This window comes from Myiozetetes cayanensis, unplaced genomic scaffold, assembly GCF_022539395.1.
Source record: "Myiozetetes cayanensis isolate MyiCay16 unplaced genomic scaffold, myiCay2020 scf12, whole genome shotgun sequence".
Taxonomy (NCBI): Eukaryota; Metazoa; Chordata; class Aves; order Passeriformes; family Tyrannidae; genus Myiozetetes; species Myiozetetes cayanensis.
The window spans coordinates 14,845,740-14,864,009 of NW_026086826.1; the positions used below are offsets into that span (position 1 = coordinate 14,845,740).

Below are 18,270 nucleotides of genomic sequence, written 5' to 3' on the forward strand. Positions count from 1 at the left end.
GACTGCTTCTCAAGTTTCAGTGTCTGAGATTTTTTAAAGCTGACCCAAGTCAACCCAAAGAATGTTTAACACCCTGTGTCTGCACACAAGAAAGTCTGTGATGTACAGACATTCAATTACATTTTTTAAAAAGTGAGAAACATTTTGTAAAATAGTAACTTTAGAAAACTAATTGGCATCAGCAAACTTGGGAGTGAAGGCCAAAGCTAGAGGGGACCTTTTACTACAGTAACTCTAGTCAAGGAAAATGAAAATAAAGGCATCTTTGTTTCTCAGTCAAATTAGCTGATTAAGAAATAAGACATTTTAACGTGCTTTAAATGCAGCATTAATTATTTATATGAAAAAAAATTAAAGCCAGGTTCCATGAATTACACTTTGTGTCTGTGAATTGAATGTTACGGGAATAGCAATCCTTTTACATTCATGCCTTACTTCATTAGGCAAAACTAAATATTAAGGGCTCTATTCATTCAAAAAATTCTTATTCATTCAAATCACACCTTTTCTATGGCCTTTTTTTTTTTGGGGGGGGGTACAGTTTACAGCACTGATTTTTAAATATGATTCAAAAAAGGCAATCTACTTCTACAGCCCTAGGATGGGCTCTAGTACAAAAAAAGTATTTAGCAAAAGACAAGGATCCAGTGGTGGGTCTTGCTTGTCATTGGTGAAAAAGGTCCAGAATAAGTCATATTGTAGGGTCTCAAAGCTGGTGTAATAACATAGGAAATCAGTTGCATTACCACCAGTATCTGCATTACCAGGGAAGCTCTGAACTCTGTGAGCCCTTTTTCCTGTAGATTTAGTAAATAATTCCCCCCCCCCCCAGTTTATTGTTTCCAATGACTGGGCAATGCTTTATTCAGGTGAATGAAGGACAGAGGTTGTTTACTCAGGCATGTGTGTTCAGGGATGTACTGTTCTGTTTTCCATATATGTTCATTTTAGCAATGGTGTGTCCCATGCTTGGCTCCCTGAGAAGAGAGTCCATCCACTGAAGCTGAGCTGCACTGATCTGTGGGATGTGGTTAAACACCTGCTGGGACTGAGGCTGGGATCATCAAAGCCAGTTGTCTGCATTTCTTTGAACGCAGACACGAATTAAAGAGCTTGTGCATTAATTAATTGTTTTCCTAACACATATGTGAAAAGAAATAAGAATTGAACTCTGGTTTGTTTCAGCTTCTTTCCTTGGGTGTTTTTTTGTTGTTGTTTTTTACCAACTGAAGAGTGAAACAGCTAGAACTGTGCAATGATGATAATCTTGAACTTTCAAAATAATTAGAAGATTCACTTAACATTAAAGTAATAACTTTAAAAGGGGGAAGGAGGAAGCCAGAAATGATGAAAAAGGGGTTACCCAGAAGCTTGCGAATTGTCAGCTGGCTGAATTTAAATAAACTTTTAGGAAACAAAATATTGGGAAGTGGGACAAGGCGTCAGATGGTTGGGTAAGATTGATGTATTTAATAGTTTAGTTAATATGGATCAACATCTGCCTTTAGTTACATCTGCACAACCCCCTGACTTCAGCAGTGTTGTACTTTTGCAACCAAGTTTGGACTGATGTTTTTAAATAGGCCCCAGTGCTGAATATCTGCAGAAAGCCTGCAGTGCTCAGTGCTGGTGTAACCAGGCAGCTCTGGAGAGATGGGGTAATACAATATGTTATTGTTTCTTGTGTAATTTTTAAAATACATCAAGGAGTAATATATTTTTTATAATAGGGTGCTCCCTGTCTCTTTAAGCAACTGTCAGATGTAGAATGTCCTCATGCCAGAATGCTACGGTCTGCTCCCTCTGTGCAATTGTTAATTAAATCCATCCCTTATTGTAGAGCCTGCCTAGTCTTTTACCCGTTCTGCTTATCTGTGATACCAGATGATGCTCAGTAATTCATGGCCAACCTGCTCCCACCTTCAATAGGGCCTCCTGTGCACTGACCTTAACCAGCTTCACCTTTTCATTATTCCCAAGGAGAACAGAGCCCTGGAGGCAACAGTTTTATCAACTTTTCCTGTTGACCAGATGATGGTTCAGTGATAAATAAATGGAGTGTGCTTGAGCTGGAGGCCTCCCACACACCGTCACTCCCTGTCCTTCTCTGGCTCCTGCTGCCTGCCTGGACACAGAGCTTTGCATCAGAGGGGGACTGTCCTCAAAGGACACTGCATGCTGCTCTGCTGCTGCCAGGCAAGACCTGCTTTTGCCTATCCAGGTAATGCTCTGCTACTCATCATGTCAGCTGAAAAGTTTCTCTGCTTGGCACTGAGCTGTGCCACCTGAAAATGTCTTTTCCCCGGTAGTAAGGCTGATATACAGGAGCTGGTAGGAATATTTTTGTATCTGACAAGCTGTTTCCCATGAACAGTGTCAAAGATTTAAAAACCCCTTCTGCAAATAGAACTTTCTGGCAAATATAGTCTAAGCAAATCTTTTATTATTACCACATGGCTAGAAATACTCCTAGAGTTCTCCTGGAAGTGGGTACTGTACCAGCAGAAAGCAATATTCTGTTGGCCTGTGCATTGCCTCGAGGGTATTTACTATGGTAATAAGATCAGTAATTCATCTCCTAAAATCACTGGGAGTACAAATGCTTATTTAAGTAGATGGTATCTTGATTACAACTGAGTCAGGAGAGTTCTTAAAGCTGCCTGTTTAGGCTGCAGATCTTCTTTTAAAGGCAAAGAGCTGGTAAGCACAAGAACATCATGTTTCACAGCTACCTTACGTTTTCAGCAATGCGCAGTACATGCACAGCACATCCCTCAACAAATGGGCATGTACAAATAAGTCAAGTAGTTATGCCTGTTAGGGGTTTTTTTTGCTTTTTTCTTTCCATAGAAATGTAATGAAAGGAGAGATAAATCTCTCTGTCTCTAAATGGTTGGTTAGAACAAAGGAAACAGAGAGAAAGCCATACTCTAACAGCACATAGAGCCATTCAAACCCCACTGTGCTGGGAAACGCAGCACCAACATAAATTCAGAGTCAGCCTTGGCGCCCAGAAGAAACAAAAAGGAAAAGATCTGGAGGTAAAATGATTTGATTCATCACAGAGCAGGCCAGTGTCAGAGAACTATCCTAAGTTCTTGAGTCTCTTGCAGCCTTCCATCTACTAGCTCACAAACTCAGCAGGCCTCTTCTCTGGAAGTCCTGGAGGCAGAAGCCTCCAGTCTTGCTCAACTGTTTTTGTGTATTTATTGACAAATATGATTAAGAGAAATCATGGATTTATGGCAATGGCATAGAAATGTGAGTTTAAGGATGTAGTTTCTAATCCCAAACTCTGTCACAAGAAGTATTCACAGAAAGGATGATACAATCTCGAAATACAGAGATTCATCAAGTTGGTTTATTTGAGTAAAATCATAGTTTGACTTCTGAGAATCTCAAATCAGTGCCATTTCCTGTGCCAGGAAAGTCTCAGGTGGTCCATAGTATTTCACATTGGTGATGTGGCATTGAAAGTGAATCACAGAAAAACTGAGCTAGAAGTGCCTAAAACAGATGTACACTAGTTTGCCAAGAAGCCTGAGCCCTTAATGAGGATATGTGGCTGAAATGGAAAGCATTAGCAGTTACCCTGCAGAATGTGGTTCTGTACTTTAAATTCATCAATACTACTCTTTCTTTGAACAGTTATTAAGCTAAATATCACTGAGGTGTGTGCAAATTTGATGAGAGAAATATTTGTTTGTGCTGTCTATATATTTCAGAAATTAAAGATTTTTTCAGCAGGCACAATTCTATCCTGTGAGCCAGAATTTTCACTTTAATTTTTTCTGCAGGCATGGAGCATAACTAGCATTTGAAATAACTTTCATCAGCTTGATCACTGTCATCAGACAGAGTACAAATGCAAATGAAACTAATAATTTTTGCTGAAGTTCTCTTGATTCCACCAGAATGTATGGAATTGTCTTCTGTTAGTTAACAGTGCTTAACACTTATGTAGCAATTTCCATCCTCGGTGACAAGCTTATTAATCAATGCAACACCTTTGAAAGGAGCATTGCTATGTATTCCTATTAGACTGTGAAATTTAAAATGTATGGATGTGCTCTGAAGTGTTGGTCAAATAGCCAAAGAAATCTGCGTTTCGAATTTGGAAGTTTGTGGTTTCTGTCCCCTGATTAGGCCAGACTCCTCTGACACACAGACCGCTTTATGCATTTAATAGATCAAGCTCTGCTGGGTTTAGAGCCACACATTAGTGTGGCCATACTCTGACTTTGAAATGTGGCAATAACACAACCGTTTTCTATAATTGCTGCCTTGAGGACCTGAGACAGGGATACAGCACACTGCTGTGATTTGCTCTTTGCAGCTTTGTTAAGACTCGCAGGAGCTGGAAGGTGTGTTTCCAGTGCACAGTAAATAGGGTTGTGTTAAATGACCCCTGCCTTTTTTCATGCTAATAGGTGTGACCCTGTTAGGCTAACAAAGAAGTCAGTCTTGACATAGTGATGATAATTTTGTCTAGAGTGAAATCCATTGGGTTCCCTCACCTCTTTTCTGTGCATGCTATTGTAGGACACTAATGGTACTGCTGATCTGCTCTTCTCGCAGCCAAGAAAGTGTCAGATGAGAGCATTTTCTGCTTGCTACATCCCATGAAAAAAAAAATGTATATTCTATCCAATAAGCTTGGTTTGGGAAATGAGTTTTGTTCAATGTTACCAGCTCTGCAGAAGCCACCAGGCAAGTGCAGTGAAAAAGGCCTCCTATAAAGGGTATAATGAAAGACAAACCATTTCAGTTGGTGACTAGAGGCATATCAATAAAAATCAACTCCTGCATATATCAAGTGATTGATAGCAAGTTTGAAAGCTTTTTCACTTCCCTGGTAGTACCATCCAACTGCAATAAAACACTTGAATTTCTCTGTTACCCTTGCAGATAAACCCTGCTCATGCTGCATGTAAGAGAAGCTTCAAGAATTTAAAAAAAAAAAAAAAAGTACAGGGAGTTATTGCTTTTAAGTAGCTCAATCCATTGCTTTTAAGGGTGACAATATCTAAACTGTAGCAGGAGGGGAACTGTTAAACGTCTCCTTGCTTTGCTCTGTTCGTAGGCAGCCTGTGAGACCTTCTCAGACGTAAATCAGCCTGCCCCAGCGTAACAGGCCATGATGTGCCTTGTAAGCCAAGAGAGGAGCTTTTGGGATGTCTGAAGGGAAAACTTCAGATGACAACAGCTACCTAAAAATTCACACCCCTCTGGCAAGCTCAGCAAGCTTAGTCACTGTGACAGACCAGGGCCAAGGGCCAAACAGTGCAGGCCCCCACATACCTGCCTGCAAGGCATAGGCTGCAGTCCCATTCTCACTGACTCCTCAATAGGGAAATTGGTGGTACTATCCATAGTTTGGGATTGAGGCTTGTAGCTGCTTCTCTCCCTTGTGGATGCTGAGTCTGGCCCCTCAGGACATCTGCTGCTTGGTCTCATGCTGTTAGTAGGAACCGATTGCTCCTATTGAAAAGGACTCTGTGTTTTGAGGATTTGTGCATCCAGATATTGTGAAACATTAATTCCTAAAAGCATTATATGAGTTTTATGAGTTTATATGAGAAGCATTATATGGGTTTTTATTAACAAACCTGTATCTGTTTCATTGGCTCATGCTCATGGAGGTTTTGTGTCAGCCATTGGGAGCCTACAAACCTTGAGAAGTCAAGGGGTTTCTGGAAAACTCTTTCTAAGATTAATTTTCTAGTTAGATGGTGTTCCTTCTCACAATAGAAGGAAGCCAGGTTCATTAGATTCCAAGACTTGGGAAAGCACCTTGAAAATACCAAGGTTGATCTTCTTTGTCCATACACAACCTGTTTATAAATTGATTCCAGCTGCTACGCTTGGGTTTGGATCTGGGTTCAAATAACCCTTAATTCAAAGGTGAGACCTTTATCCTGCTGATATCAATGTTATTTCTATTACTGGCTTAACAGGATGAGGGTCTATGCTGTGTTTTAAACCACAGAGTTTTAGTTTCACCTATATGTAATGTAAAGATGGGCATTAACTGGGAAGTCTAAATTTCTGGAAGTCTCTCTCTCTCAGTAGTTCTTATTAAATTCACTACTCCAGCATAATGTAGCTTTCTGTTCTAATCATAGCATTGCCGTGCTTGGGCATGGCACATCAAAGGGTTTACCTTGCTCTCATAGCAGAATCCTCCTTAGATTTGCTCACTCTGGGGACCCACACCAGATTTCCCCGGTTCTGCACACAGGCCAGATTTTCAGTTCCCTTTTAATCTTTGGCAATTTGAATTTATATGGAAAACTTACAGGTGACAGTCTGGTTATGCTGAGACAAGTAGGATAGAAACCATGTCAGAACAGTCCCTGAAAGTCCTACGATGTGCTTAAAGCATTTCAAGAGAACCCTTGATCCAAAGTATCAAAGGGTTACAGTAAGATCAAGAAGAATTAAAACTGATGGTGTGCCAGAAATCACGTGCAGCACAAGGTCATTACTCACCCTCGTTAAAGTGGTCTCAGTACTGTGGCCTGATCTGAAGCTTAATTGAAAAGTTTCAAATGATGCATTATAACGAAGACAAGACAGCCACTGCCCATTCCACGACCCCTGCTAAAAAAGGTAGATTGGTAATAGGGCAGAAATCTAAGCAATTGCTTGAGGATAATCAAGGCCTAATGAGGTATCCACTTCAGTCTTTCAAAGGTGGAGAAACCTCTCCCTGACACTGGAGAAAATGCAAGGGCTGACGTGAGCAGGTACCGGCATCCAGGGAACAAGCCATCTGGCCAGAGTAGTCACCGTCCTTAGCAATGGGGGGAATACAGGGAGCAATACCATATCAATAGTGTGGGTTTTCAGCTGTGCAGAAGATTAGTGCTATGGCCTGGGACAACCTCTTCTCAGTTGTCTTCTTTTGCAATCATTTTCTGTTAGCCCAGACCTTGGCCCAAAGCGATCAGAGGGGATATATCAGGTCTGAATTAGTAGTTGTGTTAGGAACCAAGAGAGTGGCAGTAAGAGATAGCTGACTGCTGATGTTATCAATTTTCCTTAAAAATTCACAAAAAAACCCAAAATGTGTTGACGTCCAACTTGAGTGTGATAACAAACTGCAAGTCACAATTACCCAAAAAGATCAAGTATCTCCTTGCCATCTTCCTCTTTTGTTGTTCTATTATCTGGTCAAGCAGAGAGGTCAAGGCCCACATCCACATGATTATCTCCACATCCAGTTGCCAGATTGTGAAAGCTACTCTTCCTGGGCTACTGCTTGGGCAGCCATACTAAAAGATTTGCATGTGTCCCTGCCCAATGAGCAGTTACAGCACTGAATCACCTTTGAGTCTGCAGAAGCCAAATGGTTTTTCAACTTTTAGAAATAGTCATCTCACTCATTTTAACACATATCTGCAGGATGTGCTTTTGTCAGGAGAGGGTGTCTCTCCAGACTCATATCTGCTTGCTGAGCAGGTGTTCTTGCTGTTCCTAATCTCTCCTGTTTGATAAGATCTCCCTCCTGTCTTAAAATACATCAGCCATGGAAAGATAGACCAGAAAAAAAAAGCATTGTACAGGGTTTTGGGTTCAGTGACAGAGGACAGCCTTCGGTGATGGACTTGCTTAAAGGCATCATAATCAATGACAAGTTGTGAAAATTGTTTAGCACCATGACACATTTTTTTTGGCCTTCAAGTTCCTCCCTAATTTTAAGTACATTTAAAGTCAGTGTGCCTAGTTTCTTTGCTATGAATCCTACTTTAATTATCTTTTGCTTTTTCATGTAATTTCCTTCAACTTCGAACACAGAGACTGAAAAAGAAGGCTAATATAAAGGAAAAGTTATAGTAAAATAATTAAACCACCTTTTATGCAACTCTTCAGGTAACTGTCTTGAAGACCATGAAAGGTGAAATTTGCTTTGCTGGAACATCCTTGGGTTTAGCATTAAACCATGTAAGAGCTTTGATATATGACAAATGGCATCAGCTCTACAAAGTATTACTGGTTGGCTGTAGACCTGTTACTCGCTGTTGCTTGCAAATTAATACTGTAAGTCTGTGTGTGTAAAAAGGTTGTCATCACCAGTGCCTATGGTCACTGCAGGCTGCACCCACCAGCCTGAGGACTCCACATCTCTACTTTCCTCAAGATGAATTGATGTGTTAAGCTGCTGGTACCCATGGAAGCAGCAGCTGAGCAGTCTTGCCTGGGAAAGAACCAGTGCTTCTTTGTTTCCAGGTCTTCAAGGACCTATGGGACAGCATGAGAGGACAGGGCACTGCCAGCTGCTGTGTGAGAGCTGGAGCCTGCCACAGCATGAGAGGGGCCAGCAGTGAGAAACGGGCTGCCTGCAACAGCATGAAGGTACAGTGTCAAGAGGCATTTCTTGATATATTGTTTCTTGTTAAGAATCATTGATTGATTTAGCCATTTACAGGATGTTTTAATCATTTCACTTGCATATGAACAAAGACAAAATACAAATGGAGGGATGCCTAGCATGTCTCTGAATCAGGCACCCGTCTGCTCTTCCCAGGTGTCTGCAAATCACAGCTAGATCTGACCATTTCGACTTTAATACTCTCAGGCTCATTGCGTGACTCTTGTGGATGGGCCCATTCAGCGCTAAGGGTTGGACTCTGTGACACTTCCAACTTGGCATATTCTCTGATTTTATGACTTCAGGGTTGCCTTTTCCTCATCTGTTGTAGACAATATGATTTCCCACACTTTCCCTGGGTCATTGCACCTTTCAGACAACTCACTGGGTCTTATCTTACAATATCTTAGGCTAGGGAAAGCTGAGGCCGGCCTTAATTGGTCTATTCTACAGGTGTTTTGTGCATGAGGTGTGTGTGATGGGCCATAGACCATGGACTGGCCACTGCTGGTTTGGCTATGAAGGATAAGAAAAACTTCCAAAGAACTTGCTATGGAAGGGGGGCATGAAACTGAACATGAGTGACCTATATGCACCTTCTTATGTCTGCTGAGTTTTAAGTAATGAGAGGGGGAAAAAAACCTCTGACAATAAAAAAAAAAAGTAAATCCTTGAATCCATGTAGCAAAAAATAGGGCAGTTGAGTTATCAGTAGCTGATGAGAATACAAGAAGAGTAATTATTGTATAGTCCTATAAAATTGTACTGCAACTCAAAAGAAAAAAAAAAGAAAGTCGCCAAAGAGAGCCCAGTGAGTTTCTTCATGGGAAAAATAGCTTCTATTATATGAATAGAAATATCAGCTTGTGTGCTTAGCAGAGAGCTCTGGACTTATGGAAATTCAAAACATTTCCATATATCCCAGTCCAGGATGGAATTAAAGTGTTGTAAAGCTTCCCTGGAAGCCAACATTTATCTAATATGTAAGCATATTTAGATTTCATTTTGAAACGGTTGTTAAAGGCTATCCTTTGGCTGCACTCTATCCTTCTTTCTAACTTTTTTTTTCTAAATCGTTGAACTCTGAGATTTTTATGCTAAGAAAAATGTACTTTCAGAACCAGAAATATCTGAATGACCAGTTACATTATGTACTAACCATGAGAGATATCCATTGAATCTGCTCCCCTCCTCCAATTTATTTGCTGTTTTTCCAATCATGCCTTGCATTAATGTTCTGCACTTAGCTAAACTCTGTGTGTTGTATTTTAGATCTATTTTTGTTTTGCCTAAAAAATTTCCAAATTGGCATTAGATATTCAAGATGTAATCTCTGTAGCAGGAAACTAGTTATCAGATTCATATAAAATAACTGGGCAATGGAAATACCTCTGCGCAGAAAGCTTTTTTTTTTTCCTTAGAATTAATTTAGAGGGAATTTAATGCCTGTGAAAGGTGCTGGATTGCAACATCAGAGAACTGAAGCTACTATTTAACCACAGAGCAGTTACAGGATGGGAGATGGCTTTACAAGATTCCCCATGAGGGTTGACAAAATAGTTGTCTCCGGTTTGGCTCCTTTAATCTAGTTGGAACAACCAAGCTTTCATGTGTTGGTAACAGTTGCTCTCAAGTTGTTGGCTTTCACCTGGGTGATGTAAAAAGTGTGGCAGGGATTCTGCTTTTGTGATAGCTGGCTAAAATTTATCATATGATTAAACCTAAAAGACTAGATTTACTACAGCTGAGTTGGCACAGCTCTGTAAGGGACTGTTTTGAGTAAAAAAATTTAAAGCACAAGATGTGTCCATGCTGATCCTGCCCTGTGCCACAGAGGCAGGTATGAACTGGAAGTGAAGGGCAAACACCGTGCCCTGCACCCTCATGCACACTCTACCACCACCCTTGCAATACCCCCGGGCACAGTGCCACTGTGCTTGAACCATTTCAGAGGGAGTCTCAGACCCAAAGTTCACATCTTTTGCATTCTGTTGCCTCGTTTTTATCAGAGAAAAGATGAGAGTTTTACACTCTAAGATGTCATTATTGGAGCTATGCCAGGTTCAGGGGTCAATTCTCATCTTTTCCCTTTTTTCCCCAACATTTCCAGAATCCTTATCTCTGAAGGCCTCTTGTGGTCTCTATAGTTTGGATCTTAGGTCTCAGTTGTCAGGTTACCATTGGACAGGTACGGACAGTATCATGTGTGCTGATAGTCTTGCCAGACGCCGGAGACACCGAAGACCATTTCTCAATGATATGCATTAAGCTTCAGTTTATATTTTTTACTTACTTAATATGTTTGGTGGTGATGGTTTTTACTGACTTCATGAGGAGGGAGGGAAGCAAGTAGCCTCAGGGTGGATTTTATGAATTTCACTCAGAGGGGGAGACTTTCTCAGTGCTGCCTGCCTCCCCTGAGCATATCAGGAAAAGAAAATCACCCTTTTCATGTCTCCCATGTGCCTGGTCTCACAGGCCCACACGGGGCTGTCCACCATGGCTCTGCTGCTCTCACAGCAAGGCCAGCAGAAATACAGCCATGACTGAACGGACCAGTGGGCTTATTACTGTAACACAAAGTCAACTTATGCTTAAGCCCACAAGGAACCAACTGAAAGTTTTTTCCTCTGAAGCCACATTCTTCTGCTGGTTGTGGTATGTTGGACAGAGGCTGCATTCCCTCACACTGGAATTTCCTGTATTAGGACTGCACAGGAGTGGTTTTATTTTGTAGTCCTTGAGAATTCTGAGCTTCATGGATTTCACAGCCTTTATGCACCATGAAACAAAGATCTGGTTTCTACTGAGGCATTGCAGAAAGGATGAGCATCTACTGACTTGTTGGTCTTCCAAAATCTGATGCCCTCCAAGATCAGAGGTGAACCAATCTGGGATCATCTCACTGAAGACTGAGGTATTAGTGACACAGCTCTCATACAGCTCATATATGCTTTTTGCACTAATTTTTTGAGCTAAAAGAAACATTTCCTTTTTGTATTGTCAATTTGGACACTAATGTACTGCTGAGGGAGCTCTTGTTGCTTCTGTTGTTGTTGGAATACAGTGGTTACAATCTGTAAAACACTAAGCCAGGCCAAGGCACAGGCATCCTGCTTCAACATCTCCCACCCTAAACAAGCTTATCATCTTCTGGGCTTGTAGGTTCAGTACAATAAAGGCAATGTCATAGGTTCACTTTGTGATGAGAGCTTTTTAGAGAGGCCTGTAGACTCTCTTTTCTCAGACTCACCCGACTCCAGCCCAGCTGTGCTATTCCCCCTTCTTTACTTAATCAAAATTGCATGTCAGATATCTAACCCACAAATTTACAGCTTCATTGAAATGGAGGCAGGTTATGTAAGACTTTCTGCATAAAAATGTGTAATATATTGTACTATATTGAGTTTTGTGGAAGAGTGGAAAATATCAGTTTGGTTTTGGAAAACTATATAGAGTTATTGAGATGCCAAGTTTTTTCATTGTTCTACTAATGTCTTCCTGGTCTGCAGGGTTTTAAAAGATACATCTAAGAAATTTTGCACTGTGGTGTTGAGTCAGATCTCAGACTTTCATAGGGAATAAAGTGGCAGATGTGATTCTGTGGAACAGGTTTCTCAAAATTGCCCCAGCCCAACTCTTCACCCGCTCTCCTTTATGCACTTCCCTACCTTAAGTTGTTCTTTCTGAGTCAGTTTGCCAGGTACTCTGTGTAACTGGTGAAGTGGACTGAAATGCTCAATTTTCCCAGTATTTGTACTTTATGACTAAGCCACATTATTGGTTTAGGATTTTTAAAATCTAAGCAAGGATACTTTCTACCTTTATTGCATGTTAATTAACATTGTGCTTTATGGAGAATTAATATTATATAAACTGTAGTCCTCCCTCAGCCATCTCTCTCCTGTACCTGCATTCCAGAAAACTGCTTGGTTTTTTTCCCCATTGCAACTGTTGTGCTTCCCAGCAGGCCAACAGAAATTTTCAGAATTGCCACAGAGTTTCACAAATAACCAGTCAAACCTTCCCCACCCGAACCTTCCTGACAGAGTTTTTCTTTTATATCTTTACATTCTTTTTTATTAAATTTGCCTCAGTAATCAATATGTCCCAAACCTGTGGAGTGTCTTGGTGAGAAATCTCATCACCCACCCCCCCTCCTTAAATGAACACTGCTCTGCTGTCATATCCCTGCTGCAGATCCCTGTGAAAGAGGATGCCAGAGCACTGACTGATCTCATCTCTCTCCCAAGCACTAATTTAATTTGCAAAATGTGGGGTTTTTTCTGAAGTGTGTGAACTTTCCTTACTCTGTGTTCTTGAAACATGAGTCAATGCTCTGTTTTCATCTGTATAGCCTCAGTATGTATCCTGCCTTTGCATAGAAGCCTTCAAAGCTGTGTGGCAAGGATGGTATGAAAGCAAATAGCTGTTTAAGCAATTAACTTAAGTTTTATGTGAGTCCCACTGGTAAGAAGTTTGCAGCAGTCCTTGCTGGCGACACCTTTTTGATGCTGAGCTAATGGCCAAGCCACCACACTTGGGTGGCTGTGTCTCGAAGCTCCATCTTGGTCACTGCAAACTAATTGAAGGCAGAGGAAAGTAGTAAGAAACACCTGAACTACAGAGCCAGGCCATTACCTGTGTGCTCAGGCAGTGGGATGGTGAGGTCCTGCTCTGTAAATACAAAAAGAACCGTGGTCAAGTTTATAATTTTCATTCAATTCTTAGTTTTTTTCCTATCCAAAGTTCATTCTTATAACTTGTATTTGAAACCATCTGGTCTTTAAATCAAGAGTTAATATTGTTCTCTGCAGTATCCAGGACGAGCTGGGGTTTGAACTACTTGTTTAAAATTCCCCTTGTTTTATAATTTCAGCTGAATAGTTTTAATCACTTCTTGTTGTGAGACGTGGTGCTGCACAGTAGGCTGCACATCACTGAGAAGCTTCAGTCTAGAGGTAGTTGCACTTCAGTGCCAAGGGAAATAATAACTGGATGGATGGAAAGCATCTGGGATTGATGTGGTTTAAAGGTGCTGTTCGTGCAAGCTATTATCAAGGAAGGAGTTAGGGATGAGATTCATTCTTAAATGCAGGTGCTCTCATGCTTTCTCTGACAGATGTGTTCCAACAGTGTTTTGAATTCTGTTTAAATTTTGAAAGAGCTAGACCTTCAGGCTCTTCTCTTCCTTTCTTAAATTCATTTCCCTGTTTAGATGAAAAAGAAACATTTTGCAACTTACTTTAAACTTTCTTCAAAAGAACTGCTGGAAAGGAACGTTCGTGTGAAGCACATAAGCTGTAAATGAATGTTAAGCACAGCAGACGAGGTGATTTTAAATGTGCTAATGGACAGACATTAGACTGTAGGAATTTACCTAAGAGAAAACCTGAGATGCGGAGGGACAGCCAGGTGGGGATAAAACCCCAATAAATGAGCCAAATGATAGAAAAGTGTTACCAGAGTAAAGAGCTGTATATGTGAAATAAATACCAAAATGAGGAAATAGCACCAGCAAAGATACTGAAAGATGGGGAACATTTTGGTTAAGTGATGCAGGAGCATGTACTCGCAGCCCATACTGACAATGCAAGCTCTTAGGAAGACATCTCTCTCTCTCTTTTTCTCTCTCCCTGCCTCATTTTGGCATTTTTTCCCCTGCTCATGACGGTAACTTAACAGAGTTTACAGCATTAATGGGCAAAGCTCCTTCCACCTAAATGTGCCACAGACATTTTCACAGTGCTCTATCAGGTATTTTCAGGTGTGTACTTACCTTGAAATTTCCAACAAACTCTTTTCCTCAGATAGTTTTTGATTAATTTTGTAGGCCTCCTGGCTGGTGGTTACTTTCTCTGGCTGTGTGGAAGTAGCAAAGCAAGTGGGTTGAGGTTTGCATGATTTGTGAATATGAAGGGGGGGAAAAAGGAACAGACTGAGAAAAAGAAAATACCCCACAGGAAAGAAATAATGGGCAATATATTTCCTTTTGAACTTTTTCAAATCAACCTCTGGAAAAGGTGTCATAAAGCCCCCAGAAATGAGTAACAGCACAGGGACAAAGAAAACTCTGTTACAGATGTCCCTGCAAGTCTATGAGCAAATTGGTTTTTTTCTAAATAACTCCAGAACATTACATGGCCTTAACAAGTTTCCCAGGACAGGAACTCCCAGTTTATTACTTGCTCACATTGTCATCAGAAATTAATTTTGTCCCTGAAAGACAAATTGGCTGGTAGCTTATGAAGTTAAATGGAAAGAACAAGTGAGCATCTGTTTCTTCTGCATTTTGTCTCCTTGGTGTCTTACATATAAATGAATCAGAGTGTTCAAACTTAAATTAAGATCTTTGGCTAGATAAACAGTTAAAACTGGTTCCCATAGCTACCTCTCACACATAGCTGTGATTGCATTATAATCCCCTAGTAATCAGGTCTAAATGAAAGAAAGATGATAAGGGTGCTATTTTCAGTTTTCAGTACTGATTTTTATTAGCTCTCAATCAGATCAGGACTGCTTTGCCTTTCATCACATTGTGGCAGTGTTTGTAGAATCATTAGAGTAATAAAGTGTAAATCTTACCAAGGTGCATTTTTCTTGAGGTGTTTTATATAACGAAAACTCTGAAGATTACATTGGCGGGTACAGGAAAGATTTGTTTCTGCAACTGAAGTGAGGATGTAATGTATGCTATATTCATTTATTCTTTACCCAAGCGAATACCTAATGAATTACTTTGCCAAGGTAAAACAAAATATAAAAATATCCAAAGAATCAGCCTGTCTGAACATGGTCCTAATATACTGTATATTGCAGGTACTGACTTTAGTAGTTTTTTAATTTGCCTTATTATCTTGTGTCATATCTCTCCCTGTGCATTACCATGCACAAATGAATTACAGGCAGAACCACAAGCACTGCTATTACCAGCCTGCTGTTTTTAGTGAACTAGTGCAGCCCAATAAAACATCACGTTGCAGCAACATATAAGTATTTATTGTAGAGTAAATTTCAGCTAAACAAAAGCGCACAGGGAGGCCTGATCCTGCTTATAGGAGAGGCAGTGGCAAAGCTTGAGTTTGGCTCATACATCGTCTCATCTGCACCCTTGATTTGCAGTATCCTTTGAGGAAAATTTTACTTAATGACTTTACTTCTAAAAGGTTCCTGACTGCCAAATTTAGAAAAGACTTCATCCAACCTCCAGAGGTGTTCCTGGGTGTTTCCGCAGGCAGAGCTATCCTTTAGCGCAGAAATTGCCTTGTGTGGTGTTGCAGGATTGTTCACAGAGTGTGCAGGTGTGCCCCACATTTGCAATTAACTCCCAGCTTAATACTGGAGTGATTTTACTTTCCCATAGCCTTTTTTTTTTTCTTTTTAATATCTGTGAATGTTACTATAGCATACCTATTAAAATGCCTCCCCATTTTAAATATTTGTATTTTATGTGTTTTATATTTAAATGAATAGTAAACTGTCGCAATACTTCAGTGTTAGATAGTTGCAGTCATCCACACAACTGCAGAAGTATTAGGTAGTGACAGAAATTAGTTAGGAAGTTGAAAAAGAATATGCAAACAAATGGCTTTCTGCTTTTTTGATTAATTTTAATGTACCTGATGAAGGAACTATGCCTCATATTAACATTAACATGTTATACTTACTTTCTGTTCTATAAAAGATGGATCTGTTCAGCCATTAAATAGTGGTGTTTGCATAGTTAGTAAAGTCTATTATACCATCTGATGTTAGGACATGGAATACTTTAGGACAGGGGCCATTTGATGTGTACAAATTTATACCTGAGATAATTAGGTACTGGTATTCACATCAGGCAAAAAAAGAATAAATCAGTTCATATGATGTTATAGATAAGGAAACAAAATTTATGTTTCAAATTTTAATCTATTAAGACTTCTAAGATGCAGAGGGGTTTTCAGTCTAAAATGATTAATTTCCTACTAATATTTTAAACTACAAAAGCTCAAATTCAAATGCTGTTTCAAGGAAAAGAGGCAAAGAGAGCATTTTGGTCAGGGAGGTTTTGTGTGTGTTTGTATGTTGACACACAAATGTAATATGTCTGGAAGATGTTGCTCTGACTAATGACACAAAAGAGAGTAAATTGTAGAGCCTGATTATCAACAGATAACAAGACATACTGTATATAAATAAATGCTCAGCATCAAAACCCATTATTGGATTAGCTATATAATCATGTTTCAGGCTGTAAGTCTGTGCTGACAAATGAACACTTTTCATTTGGCTCAAGGTCCTCATCAGCAACGGAACTAATTTTACATTCTCACCCATTAAGTGAATAAGATGTGGAAAAAGCTGTCTGCTTTTTGAAGTGTAAATTTGCTGCTACAGGCTGTGCAGACCAAAGCTCTTTTGAAGCAGTGAAATGAGATCATCTCTAGGGACATGTGAACCTGACGAAGTTTAGGTCATTTCTGTGGAAGGTATGGCAGGGGGGAGCCATTTGGATATGGTTTCAGTAGTGACTTGTATGGGGCAATTTGGAGGATGCTGAACTTCACAAGCTTTTTGTTCAAATTTTTGAGAGAACTTGAACTGGAAGCACAGATGCAAGTTTTCAAGCATCAGAAAGAAACCTTCATAAACATCTGAACTGCATACTTAGCCAGCATAATTTGGGACTGCTAAACAGGCTCTGTGCTGAGCCTCTCCTGCTCAGCAGAACATAACCAAGTCATTTTTAGGGCTTGGATACTTCCCCTGCTTTCCCCTTGCCCCATACACCCACACACACACAAATGGAGATCCAGGACCTCAGTTGGACCTCCTTCTAGAAAAGGCCCTGGAGGTGAAGGAACTAGACCATCACATCTCACTTTCCACCCTAGGAAGTCCACCAGGAAGGAGGAAAATCACAGCTCTGTACCTTTTCTAGTTGTCAGCCCCATAAATTGCAGCATGGCACCAGCTTTTGCTGCTCTCTGGAAGCCCCTGGGAAGGGGCTGTGCCTGTGGGAGAGAGGCATGGTGGGCATGGAGGGCAGCATGGGCAGAATAGGAAGGGAGACGACTCCTCAGAGGGCTCAGGAAGGTCAGCCAGTGTAAGGGGCAGGATTGCAATAAGCTCTAGGGAGCAGTGTTGTGATGCACCAAAGTTCAGGCAAGGGTGATGAAGACATTGCTGACACCAGCTTAGAAGAAAAGAGTCCCATGAAAATCATTTAACTTTTTAGATTTCCAGACACGCAAAGCAGTGTTTAACCACTGTTTAAGATCATGAAAAAAATATCCCCAGGCTGTGTTGTGCGTCTAACCACAATGCTTTTCATTTGCAAACCAACAAAAAATTCAGATAGGCTTTGATTGTTCATTTGTTAATTTGATTCCATCCCCTTCACTTTGTTTGCTCACTTGAACGTGCTTGCATGGCTTAGGCTTTAGGTCTTTCTCAGAAATTGTGCAGTTGTTTCATCCACCACTTCCTGATTTCTTGTAGCCCACCAGTGATCCATGGACCATAAGCTAAGAAACACTGTGAGAATTCTGTATAATGCTGTGTGGGTATAATGAAACTAAAGAAAATTACAGGAAGCCTTGGCTGTCATATTTGCATGAGAAAATAAACCTAAACCTTGATATGCCCCTGTGTGAACAGGGCTAGTTAAACCTTAGTTCAAGCACCTTGAGCATATGGTTTTGAAATTGTTTTTCTAAGAGTAATGGCTATCAAAGAGTAAAGATGTTTGTCAGATAATTTTACAAAGCAACAACAGGTTTTTAAAAATATCCTCTGGGCAAACAATTGCACTGCTTTCTCCCACAGCGCTTTTGGCCAGATGTATTAATATCATATGGGAGCATCTGACCAGCAGAACTGAACAGAAACTTAGGTAACATCTGTGGAGTCTTCAC

At 40.4% G+C, this 18,270-nt stretch overlaps 1 long non-coding RNA gene across 2 annotated transcripts in view; it reads left to right on the forward strand.

Annotated features, from left to right (window-relative positions):
• Positions 1–18,270, forward strand: part of LOC126635312 (uncharacterized) — an 86,485-nt gene that overhangs the window by 22,601 nt on the left and 45,614 nt on the right. For both annotated transcript variants that reach the window (XR_007627663.1, XR_007627664.1), the window contains exons 7-8: positions 1,981–2,221; positions 8,233–8,358. This is a non-coding gene — a long non-coding RNA (uncharacterized LOC126635312). The remainder of the gene's footprint in view (positions 1–1,980; positions 2,222–8,232; positions 8,359–18,270) is intronic.